The sequence below is a fragment of the Culex quinquefasciatus genome, chromosome 2, assembly GCF_015732765.1.
Source record: "Culex quinquefasciatus strain JHB chromosome 2, VPISU_Cqui_1.0_pri_paternal, whole genome shotgun sequence".
Taxonomy (NCBI): domain Eukaryota; kingdom Metazoa; phylum Arthropoda; class Insecta; order Diptera; family Culicidae; genus Culex; species Culex quinquefasciatus.
The window spans coordinates 35,459,059-35,476,934 of record NC_051862.1 but is presented as its reverse complement, the minus strand read 5'-3'; the positions used below and the strand labels follow the sequence as shown (position 1 = coordinate 35,476,934).

The 17,876-nt window shown below is 35.5% G+C and overlaps 1 protein-coding gene across 3 annotated transcripts in view; it reads left to right on the top strand.

Annotated features, from left to right (window-relative positions):
* The window catches only part of LOC6034233 (ecdysone receptor), a 443,529-nt gene that overhangs the window by 87,972 nt on the left and 337,681 nt on the right, over nucleotides 1-17,876 (top strand). For all 3 annotated transcript variants that reach the window (XM_038253383.1, XM_038253384.1, XM_038253382.1), the window contains one exon: nucleotides 5,537-6,597. The gene's annotated coding sequence lies outside the window, so the exon portion shown is untranslated. The remainder of the gene's footprint in view (nucleotides 1-5,536; nucleotides 6,598-17,876) is intronic.

The following is a 17,876-nucleotide window of genomic DNA, read 5'->3' as shown; positions in this document are numbered from 1 at the left end:
TTGAGGTATAATAATGTCATTTATCCTCAATGAAGACTGAAAAGTGGAATTTCACCAGAAAAGTTCTTAATTTACACATTTATAGAGGGAAATTTAAAACAAAATTTTGACATTAAAATATGTTTCTTTTCTCGGATGTAATATTACCATGATTTTTTAATGTGCACTTGGTTTGTGTTTTGGCATCACCAGAAAACTTTGCACGAATTTCACTAGAAAAATTCATTTTTTCAAAATCACACACAAAACTGTTAAATCACAGTGCCACACAACAATCGTCAACAATCTGTTCAACTTCTAGCGCCACATTCCGCCAACCAATCGGTGTGGTATTGGTGTTGCTGAGCGCGCCACAACCAGGAAAAATTGTTATGCTTGAAGAGGCTGGCTGCTCCACAACGCCAACAGGTGGAGAAGCAAATTGGTGGTGGTGCTGGTGGAGGTGGTAATAGTAAAAGTGCCTCGGTAAAGGAACGGAATTGTACCGCGCGATTCATGTAGTATTGTGTGTGTGTTGCGAATGGACTGATGGTGTAATACGATTTACAGTTGAATAACTGCAACTTCCATCGGGCCTCGGCCACTGGTGTTGTGGGAGTTGGGTGGAGAAGAGTTTTTTTTTCTTTGTGAGAATGAGGGATGAGGGAAAATTGGCAGCTCATACAAGAAAATCGAACGATAAGCTCGTGAATGTAGGTTTGTAGAGTGCAAAAGAGAACGCTTTGGGAGGATATCAACAAAACGAAAAGATTAAATCGTTTCGATTCAGAATATTAAAAGCATAAGCTTTGATTAAGTAAACCACATTTGTTGATCTTGGGCAGTAAATTATCATCAAATTTGTATTCCAGAATCGTGCTTCCCCATTAAACTGATAAATTTATTCGGCCATAATTCCACCACCAAAAAAAACAAAAAAGAAGTAACTACCACAACCACCGTCCGCGCTAGCCTTGACCATCGTCACCACCAAGACACACGGACAGTCCAAAACGTGACCGCTTTACGGCGTCCGAAGTAATACTCTCTCACTCTCATATAAACTCCAGCGAGGCCCGGAAAAGAACCTGAGGAGGCTGCTCTCCCCCGCCATGCGGAACACAAGAGTGAGAGTCATTGACACAATTAAATCAAACAAAAGCAGCAAAAAAGTAGCCATAAAAATGTAAAGTGGCTCGCACAGACTAACACTCGGTTTCGGTATGAAAAGGGAAAATCTGACACCGGCAGCACGAAGCATGCGGATTAATTCACTGACGGATTGATGCTAATGATGATAGCAAAAAAAAACAATAAAAATCAACGATGTGGACAGCTTCAAATGAAGATACGGTACGATAAAAGGTTAATTTTGACGACAGCATGGATTAGAAGGGGGCATTTGATTAACATTCACGAAAATTCATTTGCTTTACAAAAAAAACAGGAACGCGCTACGATGCGTCGAAACTGTGCATGTATTTGTGAACTCTTGACAAGGGTGAGTATTAGGATTTAACAAAAAAGACTTTTTGGCGGGCATTCAAGGGTTTCTTCGGGTGGGTATACTAAGCCCAAATAAAAAATATGAGCTTGATTGAACGTAACAGGAGCTGGCGCTTTGCATTTGAATTTTAAATGGGATTTAACCCGTTAAAAAGATTTTTTTCAAAATTGTCGCTTTTTGAGGCATTTTGGCCAGATGTAGGCCAGATCCTTGCGCATCTTTTGGTATATATAACATTGAAATTTGGAGCACCCTGTAGCTCGGTACAGACCTTCAAATTTTGGAATTTTTTTTCGATAAATCGGCCCCAGCAAAAAAGATATGCTTCGCTCCTCACGACGCCCTAGACGCCATTTGATATTTTAGAAAAAAATGACAAACTTTGAAGGTTTGTCCCGATCTCTAGGGTGCTCCAAATGTCAATGTTATATATACCAAAAGATGCGCAAAGATCTGGCAATGATGTTGAAAAGAAACGCTTTAGTGGCCAAAATGCCTCAAAAAGTGACATTTTTGAAAAAATCTTTTTTACGGGTTAAATCCCATTTAAAATTCAAATGCAAAGCGCCAGCTCCTGTTACGTCCAATCAAGCTCATATTTTGGATTTGGGTAATTCTCTACCAACTCACACGAAATCGGGAAAAGTTGCCCCGACCCCTCTTCGATTTGCGTGAAACTTTGTCCTTAGGGGTAACTTTTGTCCCTGATCACGAATACGAGGTCCGTTTTTTGATATCTTGTGACGGAGGGGCGGTACGACCCCTTCCATTTTTGAACATGCGAAAAAAGAGGTGTTTTTCAACAATTTGCAGCCTGAAACGGTGATGAGATAGAAATTTGGTGTCAAAGGGACTTTTGTGTAAAATTAGACGCCCGATTTGATGGCGTACTCAGAATTCCGAATAAACGTATTTTCATCGAAAAAACACTAAAAAAGTTTTAAAAATTCTCCCATTTTCCGTTACTCGACTGTAAAAAAATTTGGAACATGTCATTTTATGGGAAATTTAATGTACTTTTCGAATCTATATTGTCCCAGAAGGGTCATTTTTTCATTTAGAACAAAATTTTTCATTTTAAAATTTCGTGTTTTTTCTAACTTTGCAGGGTTATTTTTTAGAGTGTAACAATGTTCTACAAAATTGTAGAGCAGACAATTACAAAAATTTTGATATACAGACATAAGGGGTTTGCTTATAAACATGACGAGTTATCGCGATTTTACGAAAAAAAGTTTTGAAAAAGTTACTTTTTGCGTTTCTCTTTGTTTCGTCGTCCGTGTCAGTCGCGGGTGACCATGAATGGCCATGATCGATGACGACCAACTTTTTCAAAACTTTTTTTCGTAAAATCGCGATAACTCGTGATGTTTATAAGCAAACCCTTATGTCTGTATATCAAAATTTTTGTAATTGTCTGCTCTACAACTTTGTAGAACATTGTTAAACTCTAAAAAATAACCCTGCAAAGTTAGAAAAAACACGAAATTTTAAAATGAAAAATTTTGTTCTAAATGAAAAAATGACCCTTCTGGGACAATATAGATTCGAAAAGTACATTAAATTTCCCATAAAATGACATGTTCCAAAATTTATTACAGTAAAGTAACGGAAAATGGGAGAATTTTTAAAACTTTTTTAGTGTTTTTTTCGATGAAAAATACGTTTATTCGGAATTCTGAGTACGCCATCAAATCGGGCGTCTATTTTTACACAAAAGTCCCTTTGACACCAAATTTCTATCTCATCACCGTTTCAGGCTGCAAATTGTTGAAAAACACCTCTTTTTTCGCATGTTCAAAAATGGAAGGGGTCGTACCGCCCCTCCGTCACGAGATATCAAAAAACGGACCTCGGATTCGTGATCAGGGACAAAAGTTACCTCTTAGGACAAAGTTTCACGCAAATCGAAGAGGGGTCGGGGCAACTGCTGTGTGAGTTGGCGGAGAATTACCCATTTGGGTTCAGTATACCCACCCGAACAAACCCTTGAATGCCCGCCAAAATGTCATTTTTGTTACACTCTAGTGAGCATGCACATCAATTTTGTTAAACGATACCATTATCGCCGATGATTTTATCGTTTAGTGATAACGCGTTCGAAAACGTTAAAAAAAACATTAAAACAATATTTTTTTTTGTTTTTTTATTTTGGTTCCATTATTTTGAGGAAATGAATGCGACCGAAGAAATAAATTTTAATGTAGCTTTGTTCTTAATGGTAATTTCGGTCCTTGTTCCCGAATCTGAGGTCCATTTTTGAAGTGAGTGACAGTTTTTAGGATTTTCACCCTTACGAAGCGTTTAAGAATGATTTCTGGCTCGTTACCTTGAAGATTTGATTTGATTTATGAGAACAAAATGCAGAAAGAACTAAAATATGTCAATATCTAGTTTTAAAACTCATGCCAAATCTCTCTACTCTACTGTAAAAAATCGAGAACCATGTAATTGTCCAGTGATTTATTTTTGTAGTTTTCGGTTCTGTAACTAAATTTAACATTGAAACGTACTTGTTCTTTTAATCTTTGCAGGGGATATTTTTTGTAAGTGTAACACAAAGTTGTTGAGCAAACAATAGAAGGTGCAGTGATAATGTCACAGGCATAACCAAAACGACAAAGATCGAACAAAGAAATTATACTCGGACCATGTGCATGTGAACCTATGAAATTCAATCATGAACTTTCGACCTTTTGATTGATCATGTAATACTGAAATTTGTATTTATATACTGTATTGATTGAGATCGTAATATAGGTGTCAAACAAGGCAAAATTTATTTGAATTTTCACAACATACGATTTTTTGGTATGAAATAATACTACGTTTTAGAAGTTATAAGTTAGATCAAATCATTGCATAAATTGAAATTTAAATTTGTCATGATGAACAAGTCGAAATTTACAATGGACTTTCATGACGTTAGAGTTTTAGATTAAAAAAAAAAAACATGTTTACTAAATTCCATCTAAATAACACAAATAATTATAACAAGCACTATGGGTATCAGGAGAGCAGGGATGCGACATGTTTTTTTTTTTCAAATATCTGTAAAAATAGTTCAAAGCTCAAAATTCTGTGTAATGGATTTTTAAAAAAAATACGGAATACTTTATTTTTTCTAATTATTATGTAAATATAAATTTTAAATAGCCTTATTTTTCAAAAATATTGCATTTAATAAACTCACATTTTTACTGTGGCACTAAACATCATTTAAGTTATTGATTAAAAAAGGCTAAAATTCTCATAAAATAATTGCTTTAATTAAAACGCTAAATATGAGAATCTTGCATTTTTTTTATATTTTTTTTTTCAAAAAAATCATATTAGTGTCAAATTACAGACGAACATGAGTTAATCTCTTTTGAAATAAATAAATCAGAAATTTAACGATCAATTTGAATGAATGCAAACTCTCCACAGCTAGTTTACACGGGTTTGACAGTTGGTTGAAACTGTTGGCACGCACACTACCATGTGAGCAATTTGCGTGTTCTCAACCAGATGGCTCTAGTGAGAACTGATTGATGGATTTTTGCTTCAAAATTCAATGATTTACGCCTGCTTGTCTGTGGTCAAACGATGCAAATTTTGGACCTTTGGAATTGATTTTCAGTCCTTTAAAATTGTTGATACACAGAGAACAAAAGTGTAAATATGACGAGTTGGATATTTGATAGTGATTCGAGTTATTTATCTCTCATTTGATGTAACTTGATGAGATAAAATCACACATCTAACTAAATTTTTACAGACAGGTTGTGCCATATTTTTTTGCCTCAAAACAGGTTAAAATATTATTAGCGAAATTTAGATAAGAAATTAATTAAGATTGTTGTTGAATAATGCACACTTGTTGTGTACTTTGACGACAATTTAAGTAGAATAATCTAAATTACACATAAAATGATGTAATTTTACACAATATTAGAGGTTATTTTTCATAACTTGTGCTGTCACAAAATCACAAAATTATGCAATGATCAGCCTCAACATTTTAATGCTAACATTCTCTAATTATTTTCATTCTCTTTTTCATTTCAGATTGACAACTCCAACCAACCAGTGCTGCCATCCTGTGAAGAAGCAAACTCGCTCATCTACCCAGTGAAAGCAAAAAGTCAATCCAGAGAACAACACTAGTGGTCAACACTGTCCAGTTTTTGGTGTACTTAAATCACCAATTGAAAAAGAAGAAGAAACGAGGGTTCTCACTATTTTTCCAGTGTTCGAACCCCCGCTAGTCGACGTGCGCACACTTCGCCTAGGCACCTTTAGTTTGTAATCTCATCGATAGTACTAGTAAGCTTACGTGTAAAGTAAATCTTCACTGCAGAGTTTAAGTGTATTATTGCTAAAGTGCTTACCGATAAGGAAAAAAATAAGTGATAAGTTAAATGTAGCATCATCATAACCGATGAATCTCCAACACTGCGAATAAAAGAAAAACAAGAAAAAGTGAAAATTTCTGTCGAATTTCGAGATCCAAGTGAAGAAGAAACACAACAAAACCAGTCCGGTGTCCCTTTTCGCCATTAATCGCAGGAAAAAAACGAAAAGCTTCCCAAGTGTAAATATAATAAAATAGAAGGAAAAACAGCAAATATTTAGCAATCAAATAGTTTGTATCGTCATCGTCGAAGAAAAAGAAACAAGAAGAAGCACACCTCTCCCAGTGAAAAACGGTGGAAAAATAAGCAAAAACGAAAAAGAAAAGAAAACCAATCGAAAGCGAAGCAAAGTGTTCAAGTTAATGATTCGTCTGTCTGTCTGTCTGTCTGTATAAGTGAGAGAGCGTTGTGTTAGTGTTGTTTTCCTGCACTGGAAAAGTGACCGAATTTATGGGTGGCACTTTTATTGTGTGGAGCAGCTAAATTTGATGCGGCCGGCGGCGTAATAAATGGCCAAATTTAGGAGGCCGTTTTAATTAGTATCTACGAAAAAAAGGGAAAACCACTCACGACTGCTGTCTGTTTGGAAAATACACTTGCCGGTGGTTGAAGAAAGTGGCATTTAAAGTGGAACGTGACACACACGGTTTTACTTTTATTTTGGAGCTGAGCGGAATTTTTCAAACGTTATGTGAAGGCTGGTGGAAAGTTAAGGTAGGTTCAACAAAGATTAAAACAAATATTTTAAATGTTGATATTAATTATGAAGAATAATGGTTTAAAACAATTTCTTACTGATCATTCAAATTATATTTACTTGTAACTTAAAATTCAAAAATAAAAATCGACAAAAACTTAAAGCCTGGTCAATTCGTTGGGCATTTCTTGTTTAGATTTACAAAATTAAAACAATAGCTTAACCTTCCTACGGTACTGGGGTCGTTTTCGGCCTTTTTGAAAATTTCTATAAATTTTTTAAATTAATTTTTAAATACACATCTTGCAAAACAAATCAACCTCGGACGACCCCTAGGGGAGCGTCCATAAAAAAGTAACATTAAAGCTATTGGGGTCCTTTTCGACCCCAAACTCGGTTCTCTTCCGGTTCTCTTGATCTCAAATGAAAGCTTAGGATGTCCCCTTTCCGAAACCGACTCAGAAAATCGGATTTGGTCCATGTAGCCACCGTGAATCTGCTACAACCGAAAAAAGAACTTTTTGTGACTCCAACTTTGCCGGTCTGTATCTCCGGCAAATTTGAACCAATCAAGATGCTCTGGGTTGCATTTGACAGGCATTTTCTATACTTTGCCCTACCGCAGGCCTGCCCAACGTCCGGCCCACGGGCCGGATCCGGCCCGTGAAGCCATTTCATCCGGCCCGCGACGGCTTTCTAAAATAATTCTATGACTGGCCCGTAGGGCTGTTCATGAAGTATTAAATAAATTAAATTATTGTCTGAATTAAAAAATAAGCTTGAGATCAAGTTTTAACATATTGCAAGAACATTCTTCATGTTTGAATTTAATTCTTATAATTTTTATATTGATATTATCAAACTGAAAAAAATGTGCAGGAAAACAAAAATATCCATTCGTAAATTTTTTATGAATAAACTTCGATTATTATCTTAAAATTTACAAAAAAAGACTAATTGTTATTTCTTTCAGTTTTAACTGTTTTTACTTTAATTTCAAGTTTTTTTTTCTATTTTCTTTTTTTTTAATAAATAAGTAAGCAAAACTTATGTATTTTTCCAAAACAACTTTTTAGTGATAAAGTTTTTTTTAAAAAAAGCTTAAAAATCAAATTGTTCATGCTGAAAATAGATCGCTGGAAATATTTTTTGAATATTGTGTATCAAAAACTTCAAAAACTTGCAATGATTATTGAAATTTCAATGTTTTTTTTTTTATAAAAAATATATCAAGGTATTTAATTGCCCCCAATTTTTATAAAAAATATATCAAGGTATTTAATTGCAATCGTCAAAAACAATATCTATAAAATTTTAAACAAACAAAAATTAAAATAAGTCAAATAAACAAATTTTTTGAATTTTCTGTTTTTTATTTTAAAAATCAAGATATATGAATCATATTTGCAACACTAGTTCTTTTATGTATTTGCTTTAAAAAAACTCAATCATAAGAAAATTGAAAAAAATGTGTTTACTTTTTCAACTTTTATCAAATATTAATTCCAGCCCGCCACTGCTTCAGAATAATCAGATCTGGCCCGCAGGGCCAAATGGTTGGGCACCCCTGCCCTACCGGTTCCGGAAATCCGGAACATCAGAAAAAAACATTTTTTACTGCTGTTCACGTAAATGCGATACCAATTCACTTACGACAGTTGAAGTAGATCGATTAAACTTACTAAAAACACAATACACGATTGACAGAACTACTCTGGAGTGTTACTGGCCACTTCCGGGTAATTTCGAACCAGTTCCCCGGTACGGCCAACTTGGTGGGAACCCAACATGTTGCACATCAAACTTCATGAAATTGAAAGATACGTCAATCTACGGTCATGCCGTCGTTCACGGACTCACCCTGGTCAATCTGGAACCGGTTACCGGTGGCACCATGGGGACACTTCCGGAACATGAGAGAAACCCCATCATCCGACATAACAAACTTCATGAAATTGAAAGATTCGTCAATCTGCGGTCATGCCGTTGTTCGCAGACCCATCCTAACCAATTTGGAACCGGCTACCGGTGGCACCATGGGACACTTCCGGAACATGAGAGAAACCCCTTCATCCGACATATCAAACTTCATGAAATTGAAAGATTCGTCAATCTGCGGTCATGCCGTTGTTTGCTGACCCATCCTGACCAATCTGGAACCGGTTACCGGTGGCCCCTTGGGGACACTTCTAGAATTTGAGAGAAACCCTATCATCCGACCTATCAAACTTAATGAAGTTGAAAGATTCGTCAATCTACGGTCATGCCGTTGTTTGCTGACCCATCCTGACCAATCTGGAACCGGTTACCGGTGGCACCTACTTTGAGTAAAACCCTATCATCTGACATATCAAACTTCAATGTTCGTCATAAAAAAAGGAACGCGATTTGTAGTTCTGGACGAATGTTTCGATTTCTTGACAAACCATTCTCAGACCTATGTAATCTCAGTCCAAATCGGAAAACACCGCTCTGACCCAGTTCAGTCAATCACTGCCGGTCAATCAGATTAAATAATTAGCTGACCGTTTTGTGATCCGGACTCGCTGATAGTGGCGCACTAAACCCGCCAATTTAATCAACAACCAATCTAACCCGAGTCAAATTACGATCAATTCCGGATTGACACTACCGCGGTAGCAATCAACTCCCTTCATCATCACAAACCGCAACGCCAAAATCAGGAAATGGGATGAATATCGATTTTATGCTAGACCACCGCGAGGAACGCAGTTTCGGGAGGCTCTGCCCATATCAACCTACCACGAGGAGGAGGAGAAGGTTTGCCGGGCAAAATCGAAAGTCCGGAGCAAAAAATTATGCAGACCAGCCGGCGACGACTGGCACAAACTTGTTCGGTCCAACCCGGCGCGGGGCTCGACCAAATTTTGGCAGCAGGTCAAGCTTGGTTGTTTGCACTTGGATGAGCAGAATTTGATTATGTTGTTCACGCTGGAAGGAGGGCAGAGCGTTTGACACTTGAAAGTTAAAAATGTTTCAAATTTGTTAGAAGCTGTAAAATTTAGTTAATTTGAGCAAGTCATGTTATTCCATGCAGCTTCTATCAGCGATGCGTCAAAAGTGAGCATGTATTGGTGACATTCCGTTCGATTTGACACTGTCGGTCAGATCTTTTTCGTTTGGGTGTAGGATAGTCCCAGTAAACGCCAACGCAGTCTTCTTTGAACTCATCAAGAGTATCCCTCAAAGCTGATGCTGATGATGATGCCGTCGGCCACTGTTAGTGGGTCAGACTGAAAGGCAGTTCGCCTTTCAGGGTGCGTTTATTTTTCTCAAAAATAAAGCATCGTTTTGTTTGTGCTTCACCGCCACCTACAGTTCTAATGCACTGCCACCAATACTAACGACTCCGCGACTGTCATCTTTCTCGTTTACCATTTGCGACTCTGTTATGTATGCTTCGACTGGCGCTATAAATAGCTCATCGACGGATCTTGCCTCTGAACTCGAACACGTTGCGTCTACTACCAGAAGACCACTAGTCGGTTCGTGTGTTTGTGTGAGATTTTCTAGCACCGAAATGCGATTTCATTATCTTAATGTGTTAAATGCACTCCGAGATGGGATTGGCTGTTGTAAAAATGTGCCATCTTGACGTATTTAAAATTTTGATGATTTTGAAAAAAAAAAACACTTTCGTCATAACTTTATTGAATTACACAAAAAAATATCTAAATAATTTGTTTTTGGTGGTTTATGACAATCAATCACAACGACTACAAGACTGAGTTGGTATCGGTTTCTCTGGTGACGCAATTTCGTAAGCGTACGGCAGATGATTTTTGGGGGAGAGGTGAAAATCGAGTTCAATGGCTTCGTTTAATGGTGGTTATAGAGTGGAGCTCTAACAGTAGTATTAGCGTAGAGATTTATTGATCAAGATTGTGAAAAGTAGAGCAAAGCATTAGTGGTGGGTTGGGGAGTATGAAAAACGGCTCACCGGCATCAATGGCTAGGATTTCCGCGAACCAAAACAAACAATTCTAGAGGAATAAACGCTGGTCCGTATACAAACGTGACTTGCAATCGTTTTAATATCAACAAAGGTGGTTGAGTTGGCTTAATGTTTTCTTAAATGTGAACAAACTTATCTGAAAACACTTATGTTTCGTTTTACTTCAATATAACTTATATTACACCGCATTTTCACAGTTATTTTTGTTTGGATTATAAAGATTGAATGAAGAGCTTTTCTTGTATAAAACAAGATCAGAGAAATTCTCTACCAAAACCAGAAATTGATTTTATTTGTATTTTTTTATTTGGCTCAAACTTTGTGGGGGCCTTCCCTATGACCAAATAAGCTATTTTGCGTCATTGGTTCATCCATACATGTCTCCATACAATTTTGGCTGCTGTTCATACAAAAATGGTATGTAAATATTGAAACAGCTGTAACTTTTGAGTGAATTTTCTGATCAATTTGTTGTCTTCGGCAAAGTTGTAGGTATTGTTGGGGACTTTTGAGAAAAAAATAGGTATACGGAAAAAAATTGCAGATTTTTTGATCAACCTTTTTTTCACTTAAGCTCAATTTCCCAAAACACAGATTTTTTGATAAAGGGCTCCGTTTTCAACATATAGCCACCGAATGTTTGATTTTAGCGAAATATTTGCAGTTTTTCAATTTTTAAAAATAGTGACCATGAGTGACCATTTCTGAAAATATTTTTTTGAATAGTTCAGAAAATTTGCTGTAAAATTGTCTAAGAGTAATTGAAGATTGGATCTCGGGTTGCTGAGATAGAGCCGCTTTAAGAAAAAGAAACACGAAAATTGAAGTTTTCTTAATCTCACCAAAACAACCCACCATTTTCTAATGACCATATCTCAGCAGCTAATGGTCCGATTTTCAATGTTTATGCATGAAAAATTCGTTAAATTTTCTGATCTTTTCGAAAATAATATTTTGAATTTTTTTAAATCAAGACTAGCATTTTAAATGGGCGTAATATTCAATGTTTGGCCCTTTAAAAATGTAAGTTTCGACAAGATCGGAAAATTTCACGAATGATTCATGTATTAACAATGATAATAGGACCATTAGTTGCTGAGATATCGTCATTAGAAAATGGTGGGTTATTTTGGTGAGATTAAGAAAACTTCAATTTTTGTGTTTCTTTTTCTTAAAGCGGCTCTATCTCAGCAACCCGAGGTCCAATCTTCAATGTCTCTCAGACAATTTTATAGCAAATTTTCTGAACTTTTTAAAAAAAATATTTTTAGAAATGGTCACGTATGGTCACTATTTTTAAAAAATTGAAAAACTGCAATTATTTCGCTAAAATCAAACTTTCGGTGGCTATATCTTGAAAACGGAGCCCTTTATCAAAAAATCTGTGAATTACTTTTCGATTGCAAATTCAATTTTGCATTAAAAAATAATGTCAAAGTTGCTTTTGCATGAAACTTCGATTTTTTCCAAAAATCACTGTTTTTTTTTCAAAAATTCATAACTCGGCGGCAGATTTTTTGACCATGTTTCTCTATGGCTCAAAAGTTGTGGATTTTTGTCCCCTAAAACGTATAAAAAAATCTCGAAAATAAAAAAATATGGGAAATTGAGTTTTAGTAAAAATAAAGTTGATAAAAAAATCCGCAATTTTTTTTGTGTACTTATTTTTTTCTCAATAGTTCTCAACAATACCTACAACTTTGCCGAAGACACCAAATTGAACAAATAATGAAGTTTTTCATATCAGATCTACAATTATTTTTTGAAAATATTGATTAGCATAATCAAAAAAATGCAAATAGTTTCTTCATTCCACAAAATTTCAAACAGATTTTATAAGAACATTAATCAGCACTGCTAACTTTTGAGACACTTTTCTGTTTATAATTTTGCTGAAAGAATACATTTTGACGTTTATTTTGGGCAGTTTTTAAAGTACCGTGAAACTGACGTAAAATTTCAATGTTTTGTAATTGGCATGCCGTGAAAAATCACTTGCCCTATCCATTAGTTTTCCATGATTTTTTTTAACGGAAAAAAATCTAAATGCTTTGAATTGTCTATCCATCAATGAATTATAAACTCAATAAAAAAATTAACTAAATCGTAGTAATCAAATGATACAAGCATATAAAAATTTTTGCCTTCCTCACCTTACTGAGGAAAAGCCATGAAATCACTCGAAAAATGAACTTCTTAACAACTTCTTAATTTGACCACCTAGACCCACCCTTCACGTATACATATCGACTCAGAATCAAATTCTGAGCAAATTTCTGTAAGTCCGTGCACCGAAAAAAAATGAACTCGATTATCTCCGTACTGGATGACCCGATTTGGACCGTTCTGGTCTCATTCGATCCGTATGGAAGTCCCACAAGTTCCCAAGTTAATATTATGTATGAAGTTTTGTGAAGTACTTCAAAAGTTTTGCTAAAAATATGATTTTAACAAAAGTTCGGATGATTGTAAAAAGGGGGGTTTTTTAAAGAAACCCGTCATGTTATACATTTTTAGAAAGGTATTTAAAATACCTTTTTGCAATTCCGTCGTGAAACTACTTACTTTTCCTGTCATTCTTGAACGACGAAATAGCCTACTTTTCTGTACCAAAAATAACAGAATCGAATAGCAACACATTTCAAAATAAATGCTGAAAAGTTCTTCTTTTCAGCACTCAAATGGGTGCTGAAAAGTTGAACTTTTCAGCACTTGTTTCGAAAAGTAACACTTTTCAACATTTTTTTGATTTAAAAGATTTATTGAGAATCATCGTTTGTGGGTAATCAGAAGGCCTTTCTAACACGCCCAAAAGATTGAAGATATGACAATCCTATCACATGAAAAATATAACTATGTCAATGTGAGGAAGGCTGCAACCACCTTGAGGTGTGTCAAGTAACGTTTTTATATATATTTTAATCTAAATCATCAAATTGTACTCCATATATATCACTTATTTAATTAAATTTAAATTAAATTTAAATTAAATTACATTTTTCCCTTGGTTTTGATGAAGTCCCATATTTTTGACGTATTTTCCAACTCTGAGCAAGTGATTTTTTATCCTAAGAGTTCTGCTTTAACAGTTTTCATCTTTTTTAATTGCATTCTGAATAAAAATATTTCAGTTTTTTTTCAATTTCATTTATTTATTTTTTTCCATTTTCAAAAAAAATGCAACTAAAATTTTGTTTTGCTAAGTTTATTATTATTGTAAAAAACTACACAAAAATGCACATGTATTCAGATTGCAAATCGACGGTGTCGTGCTAACTTGTCGCACGTCGCTTTTTGACGTTCCGAGACAAACGCGTTTTAATGTTTGACCTTGAACAAACAAAAACAAAAGCACGCAATGTAAACAAACACGTTTTGTTTTTTTCAATTTGGCCCAAAATGCACGTTTGACAAGTTATCACGATAGCGACGTAATGGTATGAAACTGCTGCTGGTATGATAAATTTGCCATAAAGCACCGGAAACGTATTTTTTTTTTGCCAACACAAAAACGATCCGCAAAACAACCTCATTAGATCAAGATATCGGAGTACGCAAAACTCCTCCCAAAATACAAACCAAGCAAAAAATAACAAACAACAAAGCATAAACCCTGCACCACACCCTCTGTTATGTCTAGTCACGGTCTGCAAGGCAAAACATAAAACTTTGGTAATCGAAATAACGCACGCGGTTCCGAGGGCAAAACAAAAAATGCTGCAAGACTGCAGTTTCTAATAACCGCCCCTTGGTCCAAACGTCCAAACCCAACGCCAAAGGAAATTGTAAATTCTAATAACGTTTCAGCTTTTTTTTTTTTTGCTTATTTGTACGCGCTCGGTTGCGTTTTCGTGCCTGGAGGTCATTTCGGGGGTTAGTAATTTAATTTTTGTTTTTCCATACCGAGTTGGAAATTGGAGTTGGAAGATAACGGACGGGGCTCGGGAACGCGAAGCAACTCAACGACTTTGGGGTGTTTTGGCTTAGCGTGTGCCATAACTGCGATGTTTAGGTAAATCGAAAGGGATATGTGAATCTAGCTATTAAAAGTGAAGACTGAGTCATTTCCTGTCTGACCGGAAAAGGGTACAACTGAAATGAAGAAGAGGTAGGGGTACGACAAATTCAAATTTTCAAGGTCTGCTACCTATTAGTAATGCCTGACATCGAGTCTATCTTATTTTAACGTATCAAAAATCCACGTTGGAGGAACTTCACTGTTTCTTAAAACTTTCTACCGTGTCTAATCCACCCTAGTCACGATGACCTGTCCCAAATTCTTTGTCGTTTGAAGAGTCAACCTTCTGCACACCAACAACAAACTCAGCTGGTTGACTCCCCAAATAAAACCGGGTCTTCACCGTGCCGTGCAGCATTGTGTACCACACAAATTCACGACTTCGACCAGATTTAGCTGAACTTCGTCCGCATTTTTGAGACGCTCTCGGCACCGATGCCGATTTTAGGCTCACCACACCGAATCTGGGACAAGAATCAGGAAAAGGTTACCGCGTGACATTCTATTCAAATTTAGAAGGGCCAGTGTTGCCAGCGTTGTTCGTAGATTACGATCGACAACACAACCCGTTGGTTGAATCGGCAATGACACTTGACATTTAACCAAGGTAGCTTTCACCTTAAGGTGAGACACCTCCTGTCACATCGCGCAATCTTGGAGCGCAAGGTAAACAACGAAGGAGCGACGGCTGTTGAATTGATTTATCACGACCACGACCAACGACTGCCGATCGGGCCACAAAAGCCCGCAAATATTGCTCATTTATCCGCATTTATCTCGCTCGGTGAGGCTTCTTTTGTGGTGTTGGTCGTCTTTTATTCGCCATCGCGAGGCAGAGGCTGAGGGCCGTACTGCTCGTTGATGATGATATCTCGCCAACAAGCCGCGAAAAGGAAGGGGTTGGAATTCTATAAAATAAATATCAATATAATCAGCCGAAGCTAATAACAATAAGCACCGATCGTGCGCCGATTAATAAATAAATGATACCCATTTATAACGAGAGCTGGAACACGAGTGCGAAGAAGACGAAAATGAAGAACTGGTGATCATTTCGGCACAGGGTTTTTGAGGTCACACAGCCAGCTATGCTGCGCTCGATACAGTTGACTTTAGAGAATGTATTACATGAAAAGTGGTTTTCTCAATTCAAACCTCGAATGCCCACCAATCTAGCTCATATTTGAAATTCAGGATTTTACAAGAGCTCTTCGAAATATCCACGGCATAATCCTATAAGCTAAAAAAATGTTACTAGTGCCAGGTAGCAGAGCAATTCTGTGAGATTTGGGTCATTCGATTTTTTTTGATTTTTTAATCCGATTGTTTTGTATTTTTTTTTTTGTTGGTGCCTTCGGTATGCCCAAAGAAGCCATTTTGCATCATTAGTTTGTCCATATAATTTTCCATACAAATTTGGCAACTTCCATACAAAAATGATACATGAAATTTCAAAAATCTGTTTCTTTGGAAGGAGTTTTTTGATCAATTTGATGTCTTCGGCAAAGTTGTACACACAAAAAAATATTTCCGAATGTTACATCATTTATGATGTAACACTTTTGCACGTCATTAAACATTTAAATTTAAATGCAAATTGATGTAAATTTGCGACAAATTATACGTAAAAACATGATTTTACGTGTGATTCAACCGTTTACGTCGAATCTCAAGTTTACATCAACTGAGTTTACATGTGATTCATTTTTTCCGTGTCGAGTAAATTCACATATTTTTTTCTGTGTAGGTAGGGATAAGAACTGCACTGAAAAAAAAAACATACACGATAATTTTTTTTAAGTTATTTTTAATTAAATTTTTTGTCACGAAAACTTGATTTGCAAAAAAAAACAATGTTTTTAATTTTTCGTTCTCCATTAGTGAACCCCTTTCCTACAGTGGACGCTCTGAAGGGGTTCGATGAAAAATTCAATAAAATCACAAGTTCAGGCGTGTTGTTGTCTACAAATCTTTTATTTGGCATGTTCAGCATCATTTAAAACAATGTTGACTGACATTGAATTGTCCTTTTCACCAAAACAAGTGTTTTGAGTTTGACATCTGAAATCAGCCATGGCCACTAGCATTTTCACAACAAAACTGCATTTGTATTTTATGATTGAATCAACTATCCAATCATTTTTTGACTGAATATTTAACTTCAACAAGTCGAAATAATGTATGTTTAAGGAACTTTACTAAAATAAAGCGAAGAACTCCTAATTTTCGAACAAAAATTAGAGGGGTTCAATATAGGACAACGAAAATCCAAACTTTTCCAAAAGTGGACCCCTGTCAATTTAACCTTCAAAAATTAAGAAAACTGTGTATTTAAGCAAAAGTTTCTTTTAAACATGCAATAAATGCCTCTTGTTTTCAACCTAAGCGCATATTTTTTTTCAATTAGGCCGATGCAAATATTTAAAAAAGTTTTTGTCCCTCGGCCCTGGCCGAAGTCAAGGGGGCAAAAATAAAAAAATATAAAAATTTAAATAACAAGCCATAGTCTTCACATTTAAATGAAAAAAGTGTTTTAAAATGCATTAAACACTAGTTCAGTTGTTTTGCAATCATTAGTTTTCAAAAAAAACTAAGATCTGACAAAAACAAAAATTGTATCGAAAAAAAAGATTTTGCATCGAAAATTTTCAAAAAATCTTAAGATTTTTTAATAAACCCAAACATGCTAATAATGATTTTAAACGCAGAAGAATGTATTTTAATTTGATTTCAGCTGGTTGCACTTAAATTATCATTGAAATTTTGAAGTTTATTGTAAAAATATTTTTTTTGCCCCCTGATTTTTCGGGCCAATTTTGAAGGGGGGGGGGGGTGACAAATTTTTTTAAAAATATTTGTACCAGCCTTATGAGTATAAATAAAGCTGTTTTCATGTTAAAAGTATCAAAATTGCTGAAGTCGTAAGAATTTACAATTATTCAAAACTATAATTGATTGTACTTAACTGAAGCATCATAATTGCAGTTAAAAATGATTTTTTATAATAATAAATCAATAACAAAACATTTCTTTTAAATAATCATGTGTGGCTTCATCAGCAACTCTAAACAAATCTATTGTTAAGTTTCGGTCAACCACAATCGGATTATGGCAACAGGCAAAAATAATTTTTTTTTTTTCAAATGGCTATTTTTCTGCTCAAAACAAATAACGTCATGATTCGAATTCCCGGACGCTTCGAAACCCGGACACTTCAACTTGTTTTATCAATTATTTGGATATAAGTTCGCATTATGAATGTCAAAACTGTGTTATTTGATGAATTGTAACATCAATTTTCA